The sequence below is a fragment of the Schistocerca nitens genome, chromosome 10, assembly GCF_023898315.1.
Source record: "Schistocerca nitens isolate TAMUIC-IGC-003100 chromosome 10, iqSchNite1.1, whole genome shotgun sequence".
Classification (NCBI taxonomy): domain Eukaryota; kingdom Metazoa; phylum Arthropoda; class Insecta; order Orthoptera; family Acrididae; genus Schistocerca; species Schistocerca nitens.
The window spans coordinates 10,602,454-10,627,013 of record NC_064623.1 but is presented as its reverse complement, the minus strand read 5'-3'; the positions used below and the strand labels follow the sequence as shown (position 1 = coordinate 10,627,013).

Sequence of the window (24,560 nt, the reverse complement as noted above, 5' to 3'; positions counted from 1 at the left end):
TGTGTGTGATGTCCTTAGGTTAGTTAGGTTTAACTAGTTCTAAGTTCTAGGGGACTAATGACCTCAGCAATTGTCCCATAGTGCTCAGAGCCATTTGAACCATTTTTTTGGGGCGCGAATTGTCGTCCATGAAGACGAATGCCTCGTCAATATGCTGCCGAAATGCTGGCGGTATGGGTCACGGGATGGCATTCACGTACCGTACAGCCGTTACGGCGCCTTCCATGACCACCAGCGGCGTACGTCGACCCCACATAATGCGACCCCAAAACAGCAGGGAACCTGCACGTTGCTGGAGTCGCAGGGCGTTCAGCCTGACCTGGTTGCCTCCAAACATATCTCTGACGATTGTCTAGTTGAAAGCATACGCGACACTCATCGGTGAAGAGCGGTCCATTCGCCATGTTGTTGGACCCATCTGTACCGCGCTGCATGGTGTCGTGGTTCCAAATATGGATCTCGCCATGGACGTCGGTAGTGAAGATGTACATCATGTAGCCTATTGCGCACAGTTTGAGTCGTAACACGACGTCCTGTGGCTTCATAGTCGTTGGGCGATCTGAGCAAGACATGTCATCGACAGTTCCTGTCTCTCTATATCTCCTCCATGTCCGAACAACATCGCTTTGGTTCACTCCGAGACGCCTGGACACTTCCCTTGTTGAGAGCCCTTCCTTGCATAAAGTAACAATGTGGACGCGATCGAACTGCAGTATTGACTGTGTAGGCAAGGTGGAACTACAGACAACACGAGCCGTGTACCTCCTTCCTGGTGGAATGACTGGAACTGGTCGGCGCCGGCCGCTGTGACCGAGCGGTTCTAGGCTCTTCAGTCTGGAACCGCGCTGCTGCTACGGTCGCAGGTTCGAATCCTGCCTCGGGCATGGATGTGTGTGATGTCGTTAGATGAGTTAGGATTAAGTAGTTCTAAGTCTAGGGGACTGATGAACCTCAGCTCTTAAGTCCCATAGTGCTTAGAGCCATTTTAACCATTTTTGAACTGATCGGCTGTCGGACCTCGTCCGTCTAATAGGCGCTGCTCATGCAAGGTTGTTTACATCTTTGGGCGGCTTTAGTGTTATCTCTGAACAGTCAAAGGGACTGTGTCTGTGATGCAACAACCACAGCCAGCGTCTGTCGTCAGGATTTCTGGGTATTGGACTGATGCATAACTTACTTTTGATGTGTGAATTATCGGCAAAAGCTAAACGGTGTTTTTCCACACCATTCCGCTTAGTCCCGCTTTTTGAAGGATCAAACAGTTTCCGAAGTTTCAATTCAAATTGTTTATCTATCTGTGTGTTGTTATAGGACGAATAATACGGTGGTAATCACTGTGTTCGTCTCGAGGGAGCATAACTGACTGCGTGCCAATACCCGGTCTCCACTCGCCCAGTATTTGAGAACGGGGGCACTTTGCGACTTGCAACAAATTTTGTACATAATTCAAACCTGTAAGACACTGTTTCTCGTTGCCACTCCCCCCAAATGATGCGAGGAAAGAAATTATCGCTTATTATGTTTCCGCTTTTTCATGGTGTAACGTATGAATATCAGATACGACGTATGTTTTATTACTTCTTTCCTGCGACTCAAACTGACAAAGCAGTTTGCACACGGACATACACAATTCAATGTACCTGCGTAACCATTTTACAACACACAGTTCAGGAGATATTTTGCCATGAATATTGAGGTGCGTGAAGAACTTGGTTTTGCTTCAAACGGAGCGCCAATTACTCGGACCATCTTCATTCTGTGTTTCTTAATGAGAGCACTTAGTAACTTCCAACAAAGTGTAATTCCTACCATTTCCTAAACTCTTATTCTCCTACATGCTTACCTTCAGGTATATTTAACAAACAAACTCATTTCTAAAGTAATCAGAAGTTTGCAACATTTTACTCATGAGAGTTGGGCCTTTCAAGAATCGGGGGTTTACTGGTTTATGACTAAGTTAATTATTGATTGGCGACTCCATGGAGTGCTGTTTGCACAACGACCATATATGTTAAATTAAAAGGAAGGTCAGCGTTGTCCGTAACATTGATCTTAAGTTAATTATGTTGTCTACGAAATCGATGAACCGTTATGCAGATCTATTATTATTATTATCTTTACTTTCTCAGACGTTAAGTCTGGTTAAGAATGGAGTGACGCGGACATTTATCAAGCGTCACTTCCTTTTTGCTGTACGGTACATGTTATATTGCATTTAGGAACTTTCGGGTAATTGAACATGTATCAATAATTACGGATTTCTGTAATTGTATATATATGTTTGGATGTAGCTGTATTGCATTGATGTATTGGTGGATATTGTGTGGTATGACTCCTGTAGTTGATAGTATAATTGGTATGATGTCAACTTTATCCTGATGCCACATGTCTTTGACTTCCTCAGCCAGTTGGATGTATTTTTCAATTTTTTCTCCTGTTTTCTTTTGTATATTTGTTGTATTGGGTATGGATATTTCGATTAGTTGTGTTAATTTCTTCTTTTTATTGGTGAGTATGATAGGTTTGTTATGTGGCGTTGTTTTATCTGTTATAATGGTTCTGTTCCAGTATAATTTGTATTCATCATTCTCCAGTACATTTTGTGGTGCATACTTGTATGTAGGAACGTGTTGTTTTATAAGTTTATGTTGTAAGGCAAGCTGTTGATGTATTATTTTTGCGTCATTGTCATGTCTTCTGGGGTATTCTGTATTTGCTAGTATTGTACATCCGCCTGTGATGTGATCTACTGTTTCTATTTGTTGTTTACAAAGTCTGCATTTATCTGTTGTGGTATTGGGATCTTTAATAATATGCTTGCTGAAATACCTGGTGTTTATTGTTTGATCCTGTATTGAAATCATGAATCCTTCTGTCTCACTGTATATATTGCCTTTTCTTAGCCATGTGTTGGATGCGTCTTGATCGATGTGTGGCTGTGTTAGATGATACGGGTGCTTGCCATGAAGTGTTTTCTTTTTCCAATTTACTTTCTTCGTACCTGTTGATGTTATGTGATCTAAAGGGTTGTAGAAGTGGTTATGAAATTGCAGTGGTGTAGCCGATGTATTTATATGAGTGATTGCCTTGTGTATTTTGCTAGTTTCTGCTCGTTCTAGAAAGAATTTTCTTAAATTGTCTACCTGTCCATAATGTAGGTTTTTTTATGTCGATAAATCCCCTTCCTCCTTCCTTTCTGCTTAATGTGAATCTTTCTGTTGCTGAATGTATGTGATGTATTCTATATTTGTGGCATTGTGATCGTGTAAGTGTATTGAGTGCTTCTAGGTCTGTGTTACTCCATTTCACTACTCCAAATGAGTAGGTCAATATTGGTATGGCATAAGTATTTATAGCTTTTGTCTTGTTTCTTGCTGTCAATTCTGTTTTCAGTATTTTTGTTAGTCTTTGTCTATATTTTTCTTTTAGTTCTTCTTTAATATTTGTATTATCTATTCCTATTTTTTGCCTGTATCCTAGATATTTATAGGCATCTGTTTTTTCCATCGCTTCTATGCAGTCGCTGTGGTTATCCAATATGTAATCTTCTTGTTTAGTGTGTTTTCCCTTGACTATGCTATTTTTCTTACATTTGTCTGTTCCAAAAGCCATACTTATATCATTGCTGAATCCTTCTGTTATCTTTAGTAATTGGTTGAGTTGTTGATTGGTTGCTGCCAGTAGTTTTAGATCATCCATGTATAGCATATGTGTGATTTTGTGTGGGTATGTTCCAGTAATATTGTATCCATAATTTGTATTGTTTAGCATGTTGGATAGTGGGTTCAGAGCAAGGCAGAACCAGAAAGGACTTAATGAGTCTCCTTGGTATATTCCACGCTTAATCTGTATTGGCTGTGATGTGATATTATTAGAGTTTGTTTGGATATTAAGTGTGGTTTTCCAGTTTTTCATAACTATGTTTAGGAACTGTATCAATTTAGGATCTACTTTGTATATTTCCAGTATCTGTAGTAACCATGAGTGGGGTACACTATCAAAAGTTTTTTGGTAATCAATGTATGCGTAGTGTAGTGACCTTTGTTTAGTTTTAGCTTGATATGTCACCTCTGCATCTATTATCAGTTGCTCTTTACATCCTCGTGCTCCTTTGCAACAGCCTTTTTGTTCTTCATTTATAATTTTGTTCTGTGTTGTATGTGTCATTAATTTCTGTGTAATGACTGAAGTTAATATTTTGTAGATTGTTGGTAGGCATGTTATGGGGCGATATTTAGCTGGATTTGCTGTGTCTGCTTGATCTTTAGGTTTCAGATAGGTTATTCCATGTGTAAGTGTATCAGGGAATGTGTATGGGTCTGCAATGTAACTGTTAAATAATTTAGTTAGATGTGAATGTGTTGAGGTGAACTTCTTTAGCCAGAAATTTGCTATTTTATCTTTTCCAGGGGCTTTCCAATTGTGCGTAGAATTAATTGCTCGGGTGACTTCATGTTGCAAAATTATCACTTCAGGCATTTGTGGTATCATCTTGTATGAGTCTGTTTCTGCTTGTATCCACCGTGCATGCCTGTTATGTTGTACCAGGTTTGACCATATGTTGCTCCAGAAGTGTTCCATGTCTGTTATGTTTGGTGGATTGCCTATTTTAATGTGTGTGTTATCTATTGTCTGGTAAAATTTCTTTTGGTTTGTGTTGAATGTTTGGTTTTGTTTCCTTCTATTTTCACTTTTTTTGTATCTTCTAAGTCGTTTGGCCAATGCTTGTAACTTCTGCTTCTTTTCATCTAATTGCTCCATTGCTTCTTGTTGTGAGATTTTACCTAACCTTTTTCGTTTTTTGTCTGATATTTCATTTCTTATAAATTGTGTTAGCTGTCTGATGTCTTTTCTCAGTTTTTCTATTCTTATCTGTAGCCTGTGTTGCCATGCTGCTTTTGTGGGTTTCTTCTGTGTGTTGGTTGGTTCTGATCTCTGCCTAGTGTGTATATTTAGTGTAGTGAGTGCTCCTACATAAACCAGTAGTTGTAACTCTTCCATTGTTGTATTTTCATTTATTTTGTTGTGTATGATTTTGTTGATAGTTGTTATTGTTGTTTCGACTTGTGGGTTATTTGGTGGTCTATGCAAGAATGGTCTAATGTCTGTATTTGTGTCTTTGTATTCTATATATGTCATCTGAAAATTCTCTTCTATATCTAACATGTGTGTCACTTCGTGTTCTATTTGTGCTTGTTCTGGTGGCTGTCTTAAGATGTCGTTTTCCTCTGATTGTTTAATTGATGTGTGTTGTTCTTTGTTTGTTTGCTCTGGGATGTTTGAGTCCATTACTGTATTTTCTTATTCTTCTTCTTGTGATTGCACATTATTTTGTTCTAGTATTTGTTGTACTTGTTGTTTGATGTTTTCTAATTCTGACTGGGGTATCCTGTTATTTTTTATTATTACACGGATCTGATCAGCTAGTCGTTGTTCTGTTAAAAATTTTAATTCTGGGTATCTGGTAATAAATGTTGTGTGTACTTGTGATCTGTATCCAGTTGTGTTGGTTCCTAGGTTTGTTGCTTGGTAATAACAGAACATGAGGTGTCGATTAACTTCATCTGACCATCTCATCCTCTGTCTTTGTTTTCCTTCTAGGGTGGTTGCAGGAAGCATATCCTGCAAAACACCTCTGTTTGGATTTAAATCATTTTCCATGTGGCTAGCAGTGTCGTTACCATTGTGGGCGGGCATAGGGTTCAAGCGTCGTCCCCGACCATGACGGCGCTTGTCCGAGGCTTCTTTAGTTCTGTCCTGAACCAAGTAATCACACTAAAAGGGGGGTTAGCCCTATTAGTGGTTTGTTCTTTTCGTCGCCTTTTACGACTGGCAGAACATACCGGAGGCCTATTCTTTTCCCGGGCCTCCACGGGGGAATTATTATTATTATTATTATTATTATTATTATTATTCCAGAATGAGATTTTCACTCTGCAGCGGAGTGTGCGCTGATACTAAACTTCCGGGCAGATTAAAACTGTGTGCCAGGCCGAGACTCGAACTCGGGACCTTTGCCTTTCGCGGGCAAGTGCTCTGAGCTTCTGTAAAGTTTGGAAGGTAGGAGACGAGGTACTGGCAGAAGTAAAGCTGTTAGGACCGGGCGTGAGTTGTGCTTGGGTAGCTCAGTTGGTAGAGCACCAGCCCCCGAAAGGCAAAGGTCCCGAGTTCGAGTCTCGGTCCGTGCACACAGTTTTAATCTGCCAGGAAGGGACGTCGAACAGATGTTCAGAACTATAGACCTATATCTCTAACGTCCATCAGTTCTAGAATTTTGGAACACGTATTATGTTCGAGTATAATGACTTTTCTGGAGACTAGAAATCTACTCTGTAGGAATCAGCATAGGGTTCTAAAAAGACGATCGTGTGAATCCCAGCTCGCGCTATTCGTCCACGAGACTCAGAGGGCCATAGACACGGGTTCCCAGGTAGATGCCGTGTTTCTTGGCTTCCGCAAGGCGTTCGATACGGTTCCCCACAGTCGTTTAATGAAAAAAGTAAGAGCATATGGACTATCAGACCAATTGTGTGATTCGATTGAAGAGTTCCTAGATAACAGAACGCAGAATGTCATTATCAATGGAGAGAAGTCTTCCGAAGTAAGAGTGATTTCAGGTGAGCCGCAGGGGAGTGTCATAGGACCGTTGCTATTCACAATATACATAAATGACCTTGTGGATGACATCGGGAGTCCACTTAGGCTTTTTGCGGATGATACTGTGGTATATCGAGAGGTTGTAACAATGGAAAATTGTACTGAAATGCAGGACGATCTGCAGCGAATTGACGCATGGTGCAGGGAATGGCAATTGAATCTCAATGTAGACAAGTGTAATGTGCTGCGAATACATAGAAAGAAAGATCCTTTATCATTTAGCTACAATATAGCAGGTCAGAAACTGGAAGCAGTTAATTGCATAAATTATCTGGGAGTAGGCATTAGGAGTGATTTAAAATGGAATGATCATATAAAGTTGATCGTCGGTAAAGCGGATGCCAGACTGAGATTCATTGGAAGAATCCTAAGGAAATGCACTCCGAAAACAAAGGAAGTAGGTTACAGTACACTTGTTCGCCCACTGCTTGAATACTGCCCAGCAGTGTAGGATCCGTACCAGATAGGGTTGATAGAAGAGATAGAGAAGATCCAACGGAGAGCAGCGCGCTTCGTTACAGGATCATTTAGTAATCGCGAAAGCGTTACGGAGATGACAGATAAACTACAGTGGAAGACTCTGCAGGAGAGACGCTCACTACCTCGGTATGGGCTTTTGTTGAATTTTCGAGAACATACCTTCAGCGAGGAGTCAAGCAGTATATTGCTCCCTCCTACGTATATCACGCGAAGAGACCATGAGGATAAAATCAGGAAGATTAGAGGCCACAGAGAAGAATACGACAATCCTTCTTTCCACGAACAATACGAGACTGGAATAGAAGAGAGAACCGATAGAGGTACTCAGGGTACCCTCCGCCACACACCGTCAGGTGGCTTGCGGAGTATGGATGTAGATGTAGATATTATTATCAGTAGTAGTAGTAATTTGCGTGGAATCCGCCAGCTCCGGATCACGTAAGAGGAGCTGTTCTTTGGAATGAGATCCTTCTTCATATCTATCTATTCTCTCACTTCGCTGCTGTTTTTGTTCCTGAGTGAAGATGTTCGACGTGTGCTCCTGTTACCTTGAAAACTCTCGAAGTTTCTTTTTTCTTCATTCTGAAATTTCCCTCTTCGAATCCGTTTTTCAGTTCTGCACGTATTGTAATATTATCTTACTACGTATGTCTGATTTTACACTGACGGAAAAAAATCGAAGCTCCAAAAGATAATTAATGTAGAGTGATGAAATTTCTGAAATACATCTATACAGGTAACATATTTAACTGATTAAAATTGCAAGATCACAGGTTCGTGTAAGAGCGAGGTAAGCTATTGCAAATGTGAAATGGTTTTACATTAATAATTGGTGTAACCGCCAGAATGTTTGATGTATTGTGGAGTGCAGATGTTGGATGTCAGTTTCCGGGCTGGAGTTTCACGCCTGTTGCTCTTCAGCGGTCAGTGCTGGCTGTGGATCACGCTGGGGTTGTCGTCCGATGTCTCGTGCGTGCTCGATACGAGGCCTCAGGTCTGGTCATCGAGTAGGCCGAGGCAACGCGTCGACACTGCGCAGAGCATGATGGGTTACCACACTTTCTTTTTTTCGTCCGTACATTCTCGTGGCCACCGCTGTCAGCAGTCACGTACAGTGGTTGCACTCCTGCCAAGTCTGTCTGCAGTATCGTAGAAGGAACATCCAGCTCCTCGCAGCCCTATTACACGACGTCGTTCAAACTCAGTGAGGTGCTAATAATGGGGTCTTTGTAGTCTTAAAGGCATTCATGACTGACATCAACTCACCACTTCGAATCTGAAAGGTAACTAATGTTTACCATCGTTACAGCGTGTATTTAAATCAAACCTGGTTTGCATCCTCGTAATGGGTCTATTTGCGCCACTCTTAAGCGGCTGTCGCGAAATTTGAATAGACGTCTTGTTTCAGAAATAGAAACACGAATACCGACTTTCGTTTATGTCGCCCAACTCCTTCCTGACTTTGGAAATCTTTTGCCGTCGATGTATATTGCCGGGTGAAGTAAACACGCAAATAAATAAATCATCATCATCATTTAAGACTGATTATGCCTTTCAGCGTTCAGTCTCGAGCATAGTCCCCCTTATAAAATTTCTCCATGATCCCCTATTCAGTGCTAACATTGGTGCCTCTTCTAATGTTAAGCCTATTACTTCAAAATCATTCTTAACCGAATCCAGGTACCTTCTCCTTGGTCTACCTCGACTCCTCCTACCCTCTACTGCTGAACCCATGAGTCTCTTGGGTAACCTTGCTTGTCCCATGCGTGTAACATGACCCCACCATCTAAGCCTGTTCGCCCTGACTGCTACATCTATAGAGTTCATTCCCAGTTTTTCTTTGATTTCCTCATTGTGGACATCCTCCTGCCATTGTTCCCATCTACTAGTACCTGCAATCATCCTAGCTACTTTCATATCCGTAACCTCAACCTTGTTGATAAGGTAAGCTGAATCCACCCAGCTTTCGCTCCCATACAACAAAGTTGGTCGAAAGATTGAACGGTGCACAGATAACTTAGTCTTGGTACTGACTTCCTTCTTGCAGAAGAGAGTAGATCGTAGCTGAGCGCTCACTGCATTAGCTTTGCTACACCTCGCTTCCAGTTCTTTCACTATGTTGCCATCCTGTGAGAATATGCATCCTAAGTACTTGAAACCGTCCACCTGTTCTAACTTTGTTCCTCCTATTTGGCACTCAGTCCGTTTATATCTTTTTCCCACTGACATGACTTTCGTTTTAGAGATGCTAATGTTCATACCATAGTCCTCACATTTCTGATCTAGCTCTAAAATATTACTTTGCAAACTTTCAACCGAATCTGCCATCACAACTAAGTCATCCGCATATGCGAGACTGCTTATTTTGTGTTCACGTATCTTAATCTCACCCAGTCAGTCTATTGTTTTCAACATATGATCCACAAATAATATGAACAACAGTGGAGACAGGTCTCCCCTCCCCTACGCGGATCCTGTACGATCTCATCCCCTTCCCCCACCTCCTCCTTTTCCTTGAAAGGATACGGATCCTGTACACCTCCCGCAAACTCGATCCTCCTCACCCGCTCGTCTCCCCAATCCTCTCCCACCCCCGCCCGCTGCCGCGCCTGTATGCCCACGTCCCACCTGGTCTCTATCTCTCCACCCTCCTTACCCTCTCCCAAGGTGGCTTCCGCCAGCTCCCCCTCCCTGATGATGTCCTCCTCCCCTCCCTCTACCCATCAACTTTGATCCTCCCCCCCATCTCCTGTGTCCTATCCTTTAGGCACCCTCCCTCCCTCCCTTCTCTTTCCTTTCCCCCCTCCCTCCTCCCCTCTCCCCCGGGCTTCCCCTCCCCCTTCCTCCCTCCCCCTCTCTCCTTTGCCCATGGCATCTCTGCTCTCCCCTCTCGCTCTCCCACCCCCCTTCCTCCTCCTCCTCTCTTGGCAGGTCCCTGGACTCGCACACGCATAGTGAACATTCGCGCGCCGGAGATCATCGCCTTCTGTGTCTCGTGTGTGTGACGTCGTTTAGTGTTTTTGGTGTCCGCCGTCCCACTACTACGTTCACTCGTGCCGTCTGCTTCGTCAGTGTTCTGTGCGCCGTGCCCACGTGTTTTCAGTGTTGTTATCGTCACGTGTGAACGACTCCGTGTTTTTTGTGTCTCTGTGACCTCTCTCTTTTGCCCATCACTTTGTTCATTCTCATTCTCCGTTTTTATACTTTTGTAAAACGCTATGGCTGAAGAGCGGCGTAGTGTGCCGCTGCCAGCCTACCTGATTTGTACAGGTTTTAAAATAACAATAAAGTAAAAAAAAAAAAAAAAGTGGAGACAGGTTGGAGCCTTGTCTTACCCCTGCAACTACTCTGAACCATGAACTCAATGTACCGTCAACACTAACTGCTGCCTGTCTATCAATGTAAAGATCTTTTGAAACGTCCCCTTAGAAAAATTAATGAATGACTGTGCTGATAAACCCCTACGTTATTTGATTTTCAGACAGCTGAGCAAAACTGAACGTACTCAGACATTCACTAAACTGACACACAATATTTTTAGCGCAACGCAATCTGACTTCAATAATCCCTACAAAAGAATGGCCCTGACTAACAATAACCTATACATTTCATGAATCACTTACCTCACAAAAATCTTCATTACTCGAACTACTGCAATACAGCGAGCGCCACTACTACCAGCTAAATAAAAGATTCAAACTACTGAAGGCACTAGCTAATGATAGGCATAGTTAGCAAATGAAAGATTTTGATAGAGAACAAACAATGTATTTACCTTAATAGTGTTCAAAAGTCATTATATATATATATATATATATATATATATATATATATATATATATATATATATATATATATATATATATCAAGATTTTTAAACCCCTCCTTGCCTTAATGTAATATAGTCTGGCTGAGTAGAAGTTAATTTTCTTGCTTGTTGTTGCCGGTGAAATGCGCTTTTCCTGTCTTGTTGGGATTTTACGTATTTTTGATGTTTGTTGGTTGTGATTTTCGATGTGTATGTGTGGTTAATTGACTAGTATGTTTTTATTCACAACGACAGATGGTTTCGTTTTATTATAACATTTTGGTTGTTTTCGCTAGTATGTATTTCACCACCTGCGTTACGCGAGATTCTCGCGCATTACACTAGTGCCCTCTCTCGTTAGATGTTACATAACGCAAGCTTTATCTGTTTGAGTCTAGGACACAGGTAAATTTGGTTCTATATTTTCTATTTTACATAAATGTTTTTAAATTGCCTGATACGTTTCATTTATTATGACTGAATTAACACAACTTTTAATAATTTTTGGTGCGCTTATGTATGTATTCATGGATTTTAATATGCGCGAGTGTCTGGCACATACAAGTGCCCTCTCTCGGCGAAACCATCTGCCCTAGTGCTTTCACACTCTTGTCTCGATAGTTCAGAGGCGAAGTAATGGTGCTAAACTGTTCGCTTTGACCCTGTGCCCATAGTCATGTTGTACTAATGGAGAAGATGTCTCAATTATTGACGACGCCTTTGGCACAATTGTTTTATTAATCTCCATTACATGATGTAATTTCAGTAAGTAACTAAAGATTTTGTGCCTGTATTACTTTGGTAATTTCACTGTTACTTAAGCTTTTGTTTCTCACTTCCGATGCTATGGCTTTTCTAATGAAAGTGTCTCCCTGTTCAGGATTTTTTACTTCTGATGGAGGTATATTTATATGTACCGAAACCTTGGTCAAGAAATTTTAATAAATTTTTATCCTGCAACTGTTTATGGCTGTCATCCTTTATCGTGAATATATATATATATATATATATATATATATATATATATATATATATATATATATATATATATATATATATCAGTTCATAATATCCAGTATAACAAATTTACCCTTTCTGGCGGACACACGTCCAGATCGTCCGCTCTTAAAACTCTGCCATCTCTCTCCCCACATCCACCACTGCTGGCAGCTCACCTCCAACTGCGCAACGCTACACGCTTTTCACATCCAACTGCCCAACACTACAATAGCGAATATTTCAACAATGCCAACCAGCTACAGACTTCACACAGCACAGTCGGTGGTTTTCATATAGAGCGCTACGTGGCGTTACCAACATAAAAACCAAAACAGCCTACTTACACTTTAATTCAAACTTCGTGGTAGATTAAAACTGTGTGCCCGGGCGAGACTCGAACTCGGGACCTTTGCCTTTCGCGGGCAAGCTGTGAGTACCGGGCGTGAGTCGTGCTTCGGTAGCTCAGTTGGAAGAGCACTTGTCCGCGAAAGGCAATGGTCCCGAGTTCGAGTCTCGGTCGGGCACACAGTTTTAATCTGCCAGGAAGTTTCATATCAGCGCACCCAGGCTGTGGCTAAGCCATGTCTCCGCAATATCCTTTCTTTCAGGAGTGCTAGTTCTGCAAGGTTCGCAGGAGAGCTTCTGTAAAGTTTGGAAGTTTGGAAGGTGGGAGACGAGATACTGGCAGAAGTAAAGCTGTGAGTACCGGGCGTGAGTCGTGCTTCGGTAGCTCAGTTGGTAGAGCACTTGCCCGCGAAAGGCAAAGGTCCCGAGATCGAGTCTCGGTCGGGCACACAGTTTTAATCTGCCAGGAAGTTTCATATCAGCGCACACTCCGCTGCAGAGTGAAAATCTCATTCTACACTTTAATTGGTTGCAAAAGTTTGCCTTCTATAAGTAAATAATCAATAGAATTTTAGAGACAGGGTACGATGACCCGTGGCTTTTAAACATCCCAAATAAAAAGTTTCTTCTCTAAGCAGCATCTTATCCAGGCGGTGATATCTTCCTTCAGAACTACTAAAATAGATACCGGGCAAGCATAAACAAAGCGGTTGTCTCCTCTTGAAGCATGGACACACACACACACACACACACACACACACACACACACACACAGGCGCGCACGCACACGCAGCTATAGAGAAGCAGCATCGAGTTGTCTGGACGACAATAAATTACCCCTGATGAAAAACGCGGCCGCCTGTCACGGGATTAGGCAGAGCACAGGGGGCAGAGGCAGTGTAGTCGCAGTTGTGCCCCGTGTGTACACGTCCGGCCCTTCCGCCTCCCCTACCACGGCGATCGATGCGGTGCCGGATGACAAATTGCTCGCCGCGTACATAAATTACGTCTCGCGCGGCCAACTGCCCCCCCACCTACCCCGCAGCCCCCCACAGCCAAGCCAAGCCACCTATTTCCGGACCGTCATGCCCTCTAGCCGTAGCACCCAACGCCACACACACACACACACACACACACACACACACACACACGCTATAATCCAGAATCTCGTTTTCGGCCGCTGCGGCGGTCTGAAAGCAAATTTTCCGCCCTTGGTCTCGCGGTGCATTGTGCGCCTCGGGGAAACCCATTAGGTCGTTTGGTCCGGAGCTGCCCGGCCGCTAAACCCGTCTATCAAATCCGGACGAGGCTCTCCAGTGTCCGCTGTGCAACGCCGTAGCCGTACCGATGGCTCTCCGCTTCTAGCTACTTCAACAGTCCGGGTACGTTTCTTGTTCCCAAGCAGAAGTATTTCGAAGCAACTTCGGCTGCCCTCGCATTGTTCAGTTCGCTACCGCGGAAGCGACAGCGCTTCGAGTGGCCCTCGAATTTGGTCTTCGTATGCGACTGCAGAACCTGCTGTTGGTATCACACTCGAAAAGGATACTGGAATCTTATAATTAATTTTTCCCCGAGACATTTAAGTCTCATCTACGATAATGTTGGAAGCTGGAGAAATGTATTAAAACTATTACCGCGGCCGAGACCCGAACGCAGGTCTTCCCCCGTTACTAGACAGAAATGCTGACCACTACAACACCGCAGAACTACAGTTATCATTGCTGCACAGGGTAGTCAAGCTGAAGATTAGATGAGATTAGATTAGATTAGTACTTGTTCCATAGATCATGAATACGACACTTCGTAATGATGTGGAACGTGTCAGGTTAATAAAAGTTGTCTATACAAGGTATTAAATTACACAAGATATCACATGACAATTAATATTTTTAATATTTTGTTTGTTGTTGGGGGTTGGGGAAATTACCCACTTACTATATCCAAAAATTCATCTAATGAGTAGAAGGAGTTGCCATTAAGAAATTATTTTAATTTTCCTTTTAAATGCTGTATGGCTATCTGTCAGACTTTTGATGCTATTAGGTAAGTGACCAAAGACTTTAGTGACAGCATACTTTACCACCTTCTGAGCCAAAGTTAGATTTAACCTTGAGTAGTGAATATCGTCCTTTCTCCTAGTGTTGTAGCCATGTACACTGCTATTACTTTTGAATTCGTTCGGATTCTTAATAACAAATTTCATAATTGAATATATTTATTGTGAGGCTACAGTGAAGATCTCTAGCTCTTTAAATAAGTGTCTGTAGGATCATCTTGAATGAGCTCCAGCAATTATTCTGATTACACTCTTTTACTCAATGATGAGTTACCCCAGAATATGATGCCATACGAGAGCAGAGAATGAAAATAGGCATGGTAAGCTAATTTACTGAGATGTATATCGGCAAAATTTGCAATGACCCTAATAGCATAAGTAGGTGAACTCAAACGTTTCAGCAGATCCTGAGTGTGTTTTTTTTTTTTTTTTTTCAGGTCAACCCCTCATCGATGCATACACCTAGAAATTTTGAATATTCTACCTTAGCTACCGATTTCTGATCGAAGTCTATATTTATTAATGGTGTCATTCCATTTACTGTGTGGAACTGTATGTACTGTGTTTTGTCAAAGTTTAATGAGAGCCCATTTGCAGAGAACCACTTAATGATTTTCTGAAAAACATCGCTTACAATTTTACCAGTTAATTCTTGTCTGTTGGGTGTGATAGCTGTACTTGTATCATCGGGAAAAAGTACCTGCTTTGCACCTTCGTGAATATAGAATGGCAAGTCATTAAGATATATTAAGAACAACAGAGGACCCAAGACCGAACCTTGTGGCACCCCATTCTTGATTGTTCTCCAACACAAACTTCTTCTACAGCTTATTTTCCCCTTAGATTTTCACTGTTGCCAGGGCTCTCCGGCATTGGAATAGCACCCCAGCGTTGGACGTAATGGGGAAGTCCTGTACTGCGTGTGATCACACAGCTCTCTTCATTAATTTTTCCCCGAGACATTTGTTTCAACTTTATCTGCGATAATATTGGAATAATAGTCACAATCTAAGGGGAAAATAAGCTGGAGATATGAAGTTTGTGTTGGGAAAGGAATTCAGCTTGAGTAGCCGATGCAGGAACGTTCACCATACTGCTGCGGTGGTGCAGTGGTCAGTATTTCTGCCTAATAAGCAAGAAGACCCGCGTTCTAGTCGCGGCAGAGGCATATATTTTAATTCATTTCTCCAGCTTCCAACATTATCGTAGATATTGGAATCAACTGAGAACTCATTTGGGAAAGTAAAATAAACACAGCCGAAAAAAAGCCCAACTGCGAAGACATCGTCGATTTTGACCCGATCACAGCATTTGCTACCTGTGGGTACATGTACTGATAATGGTTTCAACGCTATCAGCCAACAGATAGCATAGTAGCATAGCTACCAGAGCTCCAATTTTGTCTACCCTTTCATAGGGGATGCTCACAGCCACGAGGCTGAGCGTGGCGCAGATGTGTGAAGCAAGCGGGGAACGGTGCCACGGAGACGCACTCGTGCTTCCTGCAGCCAACAGAAAGAGTCTGAAAGGGGATGAGATTTTCATCCTCCGAGTGGTCGGATGGTCCTTTCGGAAAAATGACACGCAAATCCGGCATGCTGCGTCAATTGTGCGATGATGCTGTTATACACGTGAACATTCACAGAACCTTCGCTGGACGTCCACGCAACACAGACACCCTCCAGGGTCGTCGTACTGTAAGGGCAGCAGTGGCAGATCGTACAGCTGCCACAGCACAGATACGATGACTAGTGAGTCCAACTGTGTCAACGCAAACTATTGCAAACCTGTTATTTACAGTGGGATTACGTGTACGCACACCTCTAGCCTGTCTTCCCCTCACGCCACAGCATCGACGTGTTCACCCGTCATAGGATCACTTGGAATGGCGCGCCGTGGTCTTCGGTGACGAAAGCAGATCCTGCCTGCACGCAAGTGATGGTCGTTAGCGCGTGTGACGTAGAACTGCTTCACGCTGTGTCGTAGAGTGCATTCGTCCGAGACCCACTGGCCTCGTCCAGGCAGTATGCATTGGGGTCCGATAAGCTACCACTTCACCGCTAACCAGCGCTCGGTACGTGCTAAAATGGTTCAAATTGCTCTGAGCACTATGGGACTTTACTTCTGAGGTCATCACTCCCCTATAACTTAGAACTACTTAAACCTAACTGACCTAAGGACATCACAGACATCCATGCCCGAGGCCGGATTCGAACCTACGACCGTACGGGTCGCGCGGTTCCAGACTGAAGCGCCTAGAACCGCCCGGCCACACCGGGCGGCGGAATAGAAAAGCAACTGACGGGATACCAATTCGATTCTACACAGAGAAAGCGAAAGAACTTGCCCCCCCCCCCCCCTCTAACAGCCGTGTACCGCAAGTCTCTACAGGAACGGAAGGTTCCAAATGATTGCAAAAGGGCACAGGTAGTCCCAATCTTCAAGAAGGGTAGTGGAGCAGATGTATCTCTGACATCGATCTGTTGTCGAATTTTAGAACTTGTTTTTTGCTCGCGTATCATGTCATTTCTGGAAACCCAGAATCTACTCTGTAGGAATCAACATGGATTCCTGAAACAGCCATCGTGTGAGGCCCAACTCGCTTTATTTGTTCATGAGACCCAGAAAATATTAGATACAGGCTGCCAGGTAGATGCCATTTTCCTTGGCGTTCGATACACTTCCGCACTGTCGCCTGATAAACAAAGTAAGAGCCTATGGAATATCAGACCAGCTGTGTGGCCGGATTGAAGAGTTTTTAGCAAACAGAACACAGCATGTTGTTGTCAATGGAGAGACGTTTACAGAGGTTAAAGTAACCTCTGGCGTTCCACAGGGGAGTGTTATGGGAACATTGCTTTTCGCAATATATATCTAAATGACCTAGTAGATAGTGTCGGAAGTTCCGTGCGGCTTTTCGCGGATGATACTGTAGTATACAGAAAAGTTGCACCATTAGAAAATTGCAGCGAAATGCAGGAAGATCTGCAGCGGATAGGCACTTGGTGCAGGGAGTGGCAACTGACCCTTAACATAGACAAATGTAATGTATTGCGAATACATAGAAAGAGGGATCCTTTAATGTATGATTATATGATAGCGGAGCAAACACTGGTAGCAGTTACTTCTGTAAAATATCTGGGAGTATGCGTACGGAACGATTTGAAGTGGAATGATCATATAAAATTAGTTGTTGGTAAGGCGGGTGCCAGGTTGAGATTCATTGGGAGAGTACTTAGAAAGTGTAGTCCATCAACAAAGGAGGCGGCTTACAAAACACTAGTTCGACCTATACCTGAGTATTGCTCATCAGTGTGGGATCCGTACCAGATCGGGTTGACGGAGGAGATAGAAAAGATCCAAGGAAGAGCGGCGCGTTACGTCACAGGGTTATTAGGTAAGCGTGATAGCGTTACGGAGATGTTTAGCAATCTCAAGTGGCAGACTCTGCAAGAGAGGCGGTCTGCATCGCGGTGTAGCTTGCTGTCCAGGTTTCGAGAGGGTGCGTTTCTGGATGAGGTATCGAATATATTGCTTCCCGCTACTTAAACCTGCCGAGGAGATCACGAATGTAATGTTAGAGAGATTCGAGCGCGCACGGAGGCTTCCCGCGAAATACGCGACTGGAACAAATGTGTGTTCAAATTTGTGTGAAATCTTATGGGACTTAACTGCTAAGGTCATCAGTCCCTAAGCGTACACGCTACTTAACCTAAATTATCCTAAGGACAAACACACACACCCCCATGCCCGAGGGAGCACTCGAACCTCCGCCGGGACCAGTCGCACAGTCCATGACTGCAGCGGTCCAGACCGCGTGGGTAATCCCGTGCGGCACGACTGGAACAGGAAAGGGAGGTAATGACAATGGCACGTAAAGTGCCCTCCGCCACACACCGTTGGGTGGCTTGCGGAGTATAAATGTAGATGTAGATGTACTATATTCTGACGCAATTCTATTAATTGTTTTACGTATTGTTGGGACCCAGAGTCAAAACTGCCAGTGATTTAGTGGAGACAAATAAAAATTAGATTGTTAACAGTTCCATGGACGGTGTTAATCCCTGTCAATTGTCGTGATGAAACCTGTTTTTAATCTTGTATAAAATGCTTATTTCTTTTGTCAATAATTGCGTTGTAGACTGAGCTGGCAAAAATCATGCGATAGCGATATGTACATATACAGATAGCGGTAGTGTCGCGTACACGAGGTATAAAAGGGAAGTGCATTGGCGGAGCTGTCGTCACTTGTACTCGGGTGATTCGTGTGGAAAGGCGTTCGCCGAGATTATGGCCGAGCGACGGGAAAGAATGGACCTGGAACGCGGAATGGTAGTTGAAGCTAAACGCACGGGACATTCCATTTCGGAAATCGTTAGGGAATTCGGTATTGCGAGATCCGCTGTGTCAAGGTGGTGCCGAGATACGAAATGTCGGGCATGACATCTCACCACGGGCAACGCAGTGGAAGACGGCTTTCAATTAACAACCGAGGCCAGCAGCTTTTGTGCAGAGTTGTCAGTGCTAACAGACAAGCAACACCGCGTGAAATTACCGCAGAAATCGATCCAAGGCGTACGACGAACGTATCCGGTAGGACAGTGCGGCGACGTTTTACGTTAATGAGCTGTGGCAGCAGTCGACCGACGCGAGTGGCTCTGCTAACAGCACGACATGGTCTGCAGCGTCTCTCCTCGGCTCGTGACCCTATCGGTTGGACCCTAGACGACTGGAAAACCGTGGCCTGGTCAGACGAGTCCCGATTTCAGCTGGTGAGAGCAGATGGTAGGCTTCGAGTGTGACGCGGACACTAGGAAGCCTTGGGCCCAAGCCACTGTGCAAGCTGCTGGGGGTTCCATTCTGGTATGGACTGTGATTACATGGAATGGATTGAGTCACTGACGGTAAATGATTACGTTCGGCTGCTTGGAGACCATTAGCAGCCATTCATGGACTTCATATTCCCATAAAACAATGGAATTTTTGTGGGGGACAATGTGCGATGTCACCGGGCCACAATTGTTCGTGATTGGACAATTCGAGCGAATGATTTGGCCATCCAGATCACCCGACACGAATCCCATCCAACATTTGTGGGACGTAGTCGAGAGGTCAGTTCCTGAACAAACTCCTGCGCTGGTAACACTTTTGCAATTACCGACGGCTACAGAGGCAGTATGGCTCAGTATTTCTGCAAATGACTTGCAACCACTTGTCGAGTCCATGCCACGCACAGTTGCCGCCCTACATAGGGAAATAGGACAACTGACGCGACATTAGAAGGTATACCATGACTTTTATCGCCCGAGTGTAAGCTACAGATGAGTCTCTCACCACAACGGAGATTTCAGTGGGAACGGGAGGGGTCGGAGGCGGGGGAGGGAGGCGGAGGGAGGACGTGTAGGGGAGTGGGGTGGGTCTAACATGACATCACCCCAACCAAACATTTCAGTGCTGCTCCCAGGTAAAACAGCAAGTGCAAATTCTTTCTCAGGAAAAATTGCTTCTTGGTTCGTTTCTTCGACCATGTGTAGGTTACATATACCGGGTGATCAAAAAGTCAGTATAAATTTGAAAACTGAATAAATCACGGAATAATGTAGATAGAGAGGTACAAATTGATACACATGCTTAGAATAACATGGGGTTTTATTAGAACCAAAAAAATACAAAATTTCAAAAAATGTCCAACAGATGGCGCTTCATCTGATCAGAATAGCAATAATTAGCATAACAAGGTACAACAAAGCAAAGATGATGTTCTTTACAGGAAATGGTCAAAGTGTCCACCATCATCCCTCAACAACAGCTGTAGTCGAGGAATAATGTTGTAAACAGCACTGTAAAACATGTACGGAGTTATGGTGGGGCATTGGCGTCGGATGTTGCCTTTCTGCATCCCTAGAGATGTCTGTCGATCACGATACACTTGCGACTTCAGGTAACCCCAAAGCCAATAATCGCACGGACAGAGGTCTGGGGACCCGGGAGGCCAAGCATGACGAAAGTGGCGGCTGAGCACACGATCGTCACCAAACGACGCGCGCAAGAGATCTTTCACGCGTCTAGCAATATAGGGCGGAGCGCCATCCTGAATAAACATCGTACGTTCCAGCAGGTGTTTATCAGCCAGGCTGGGGATGATGCGATTCTGTAACATATCGGCGTACCTCTCACCCGTCACGGTAGCAGTTACAAAACCAGAATCACGCATTTCCTCGAAGAAAAAAGGCTCGATAACGGTAGATGTGGTAAATCCAACCCATACCGTGACTTTCTCGTCGTGCAATGGAGTTTCTACGACAGTTCTAGGATTTTCGGTAGCCCAAATTCTGCAGTTGTGGACGTTGACAGACCCTCGGAGCGTGAAATGAGCTTCGTCGGTCCACAACACGTTACTCAACCAATCGTCATCTTCCGCCATCTTTTGAAACGCCCACACCGCAAATGCCCTCCTCTTCACTAAATCGCCAGGTAACAGTTCACGATGCCGATGGATTTTGTACGGATAGCATCGGAGTGTACGCCTAAGTGCCAACCAAACAGTAGTGCATGGAATGCCGGTGCTACGTGCGACTGCACGAGCGCTGACCTCAGTCTGCATTTCTTCCTGAACTGTCTAAGCAGCATTACGCCTTGTGCTCGGTCGGCCACTGCGGGGTCTATCGTCTAAACAACCCGTGGCTTCGAACTTAGAAATCATTCTCGCTACAGCTGCATTTGTCAACCTTTATCCGTTCGAATCCCCTTTCTAAGGCAATAGGATCGTAACGCTGAACTAGAACATTCCCCATTCTGATGATACGACTTCACTAAAAGCGCCTTTTCAGGTAACGTCAACATGCTGCGACTGCTGGCGCATCTGATTCTCTCTCTCTCTTTTTTTTTTTTTTCCTTTATTGTGATTTCATTCCCCTGCCCCATATGGGCAGGGGAGGGCTGTCAGCAGCACAATCCGCCGCTCTTCAGCCGAGTGACATGACAATTAAAACAAGAAGAAAATAATACATACATAAGGAGGTAAAAAAGGGGAACATAAAACAATATAAGGGGAGAAAATGGAGGTAAAAATACACTGATATGTAGACGTTCATTGGGGACAGTTAAAAAAGTCACCAGAAAGTTAAAAAAAAAACACAGTTGGCGATTCTTAAAACACAGAGAAGTCACTGGATGCGCAGGCACAGGTTAAAAGTCGGCCTCAGTATTAAGAACACTCCGAAACAACACACTTAAAACCCACTTGGAGCACACACGACGAAGAATAAAACTACCAGGTGGGCCCTGCCGAGGGAAAGGTCAGAGAGGATGGAAAAGGAGGGGAGAGCATGGGGCAGCTGCGGAAGCGGCGGGATGAAGGGAGGAGGGGCAACCGTGGGTTCACGAAGAGGCAGGAGACACGTGGGGCGGGAGAGGAAAAGGGAAGACAGGGCAGGAGGGAGCGCAGAGACACTGAAAGAAGGCACAAGAGATGGAGGGTGAGTAGGAGGGGAAATCCGCTCAGAAGGAGGGAGGGGGAGGAGAGGGAGCCCTGAGGAGGAGGCAGGAAGAGGGGGTTAGAGTTGGTAGGAAGGGTAGATGTCAGGGCGAAGCTCATCATCCGGGAGTGGTAGACGGTGGAAGTTGTGTTGGGAAAGGAGATGGAGGGTGTGGAGATGGAGAGAGGGAGGGACACAACGGTAAAGGCGCGGCAACTGGTCGGGAGTGGAGAGGAAGGGAGACACCAGGGGGTGAGGGGGATCAAGGCGACGGACAATATATAGTGTGCGGACGTGTTCAAGGAAAAGGAGAAGGTGGGGGAGATTCTCTCATTACAGCCCTTCTTATACGCGATTGTCATGCGCAGTCACTGACGACTTGCTGTGCAGCGCCATCTGTCGGACATTTTGTGAACTTGGTTTTTTTTGGGTTCTAATAAAACCCCATGTCATTCCAAGCATGTGTGTCAATTTTTACCTCTCTATCTACATTATTCCGTGGTTTATTAAGTTTTCAAATTTATACTGACTTTTTGATCACCCGGTATATATATAGCGAGTGACACGAGGTTCTTAGAACGACGTAACGAACGTCGGTCAGAAATGTCACACGGCGTTTAATATTACGGTGCTACTTTTCGTTTTTAGTTGTGATTTCTACTTGAAACTAAAGTCACACCTAGATACTGGTACCTCCTTCTGGTGAAAACTGTTGAAACGCTTCCATGTGAGCCGTTCCATTGAACTTGCGAAGCAAGCTTTGGTTTTACAACGTCTCTTTGCATCTCCGATATTCGGTGTGTCTATTCTTGAAACGGCAGAGAAAGATGAAGTGGAAAGTGCGTGATTTAATAGCCTCAGCGGGATTTCAACACTGAGAGAGTGACATCTGAGTTTATGATTTACGATTCATGCCCGATATGTGTCCAAACAACCCGTTTATAGTGTTTCCGTGCCATTGCTTTCCTGTTCCAACTTCCGTCTGCTTTGAGTGAATGTGTGAGTTGTCTGTGAATGGTACTGCAGAGGGTTGGGTTGGATTGTTTGGGGGAAGAGACCAAACAGCGAAGTCATCGGTCTCATCGGATTAGGGAAGGACGAGGAAGGAAACCGGCCGTGCCTTTTGAAAGGAACCATCCCGGCATCTGCCTGGTGCGATTTCGGGAAGGCACGTAAAACCTAAATCAGGATGGCCGGACGCGGGATTGAACCGTCGTCCTCCCGAAAGCGAGTCCAGTGTGCCAACCACTGCGCCACCTCGGTCGGTGTACTTCAGAACTCTTTGGTTCCAAGAAGGTTTCTGAGGACCTGCCGAACAATTTAGCCAACCAGTATGTAGGGTTTTATTAGGGCTACGGTGGATCAGGAGACATTACTATTGTAAGGTTGGCCTAGGTAGACACCGCCTAGGCGCTATGAGCGTTTCCGGCATCTGCGAGGACCCCTGCTGTGGTAGCGCATAAGCTTTACTTTTCCCTGGGTAATCGTGCCATAGAAATCGTTTCAGTTAAGGAACGATGATATTTTTGTTAGTATTAAGTTTAATTGATGTGATCCTTTGTTCAGCTGCTACTTGGCGGTAGCGAGCGGTGACCCCAAGTCATGTAAGAACTTATCGACTTTTGGATACCATGTACGAATGTGTCGTGTGCTTCTCTCTTTGCTAGCGCTAAATTTTATATGTAAATTTCCTTTACTTCACGTTAACGGTCACAAATTTTTTGTCATCAGACTACCGGTTTCGGCCTATAATGACCATCTTCAGATATGCTTTATAAAAAACGTGTCCTAATATACTGGAGCCCCTATAACTATCGTCCGAGCTCCAGTACGTTAGGACACGTTTTTATAAAACAGATCTGAAGATGGTCATTATAGACCAAAACCGGTAGTCTGAAGACAAAAAATTTGGACTTGTACGTTGACTGATGACCTTAGTAGTATAATCCCTTTAAACTACAAACCAAACAGACCTTGTACATTACGAATCTGTAGTCCGACGTAATCACCTCTCGTAATCGGATCGAATCCTCAGTTCCACTTTCTTTGGTTTCTTTAATTTCCTTTTATAATTGTACCGTGAAATTAGTGAATTTGTACCGAATTCCTGGAACGGGCTTTTGTCTGCAGAAGCTACTTGCTCTCCGGCCTAGTGTACTTAAACGTAGTATATGGAAGCAGTGTTCTAAATTCTACCCCTTTCGCTGTATGGATGGTCTGTGTGCATGTTACTGTGCGTGCACCAAGTAAACTCTAAGCGTTGTTTAGCAACCGTGGTTCCGCGTGTGTATGGTCGTCTTACTACAGATGGAGTACCATGTATCGAAGTTTAAGTAGCAGCGTTCCAAGCAGTTGTGTTTTATTTAATACCCTTGTGTGCTTTTGATTCAGAAATAAATGTTCAGTCATTTCTTAACATCCAAGTGTTATATCTCACAGGAAAACCCTCTTCCCTATAGAATGAGCTTAAAATGATTCAGTTTCTATCTTCCCTTAATATCGATCAGTAAAATTTTGATATGTTGTCTTATGTATCCAGTACGACGATATTTAATTCTTTCGATCATATAACCATTTGAGAGATGGTTTTTTTTTTTTTTTTTTTTTTTTTTTTTGGCAACCTACACGGCGACAATTATTGAATGATATGAAAAGAAATGCTAATTAGTTACAACCTACAGCGTGCACACACTTTATTAAACGTGTAAACGTCACTACAGATATTCAGATTTACGTT

General features: G+C 44.0%; 1 protein-coding gene and 1 non-coding gene across 2 annotated transcripts in view; one reads left to right on the top strand and one right to left on the bottom strand.

The window, feature by feature from the left end:
• Positions 1-24,560, bottom strand: part of LOC126209796 (transmembrane protein 151B-like) — a 225,237-nt gene that overhangs the window by 107,169 nt on the left and 93,508 nt on the right. The gene's annotated exons all lie outside the window — the stretch shown is intronic.
• On the top strand, positions 6,115-6,188 carry Trnas-cga (transfer RNA serine (anticodon CGA)). The gene has a single exon. It is a non-coding gene; the product is annotated as a tRNA-Ser (tRNA).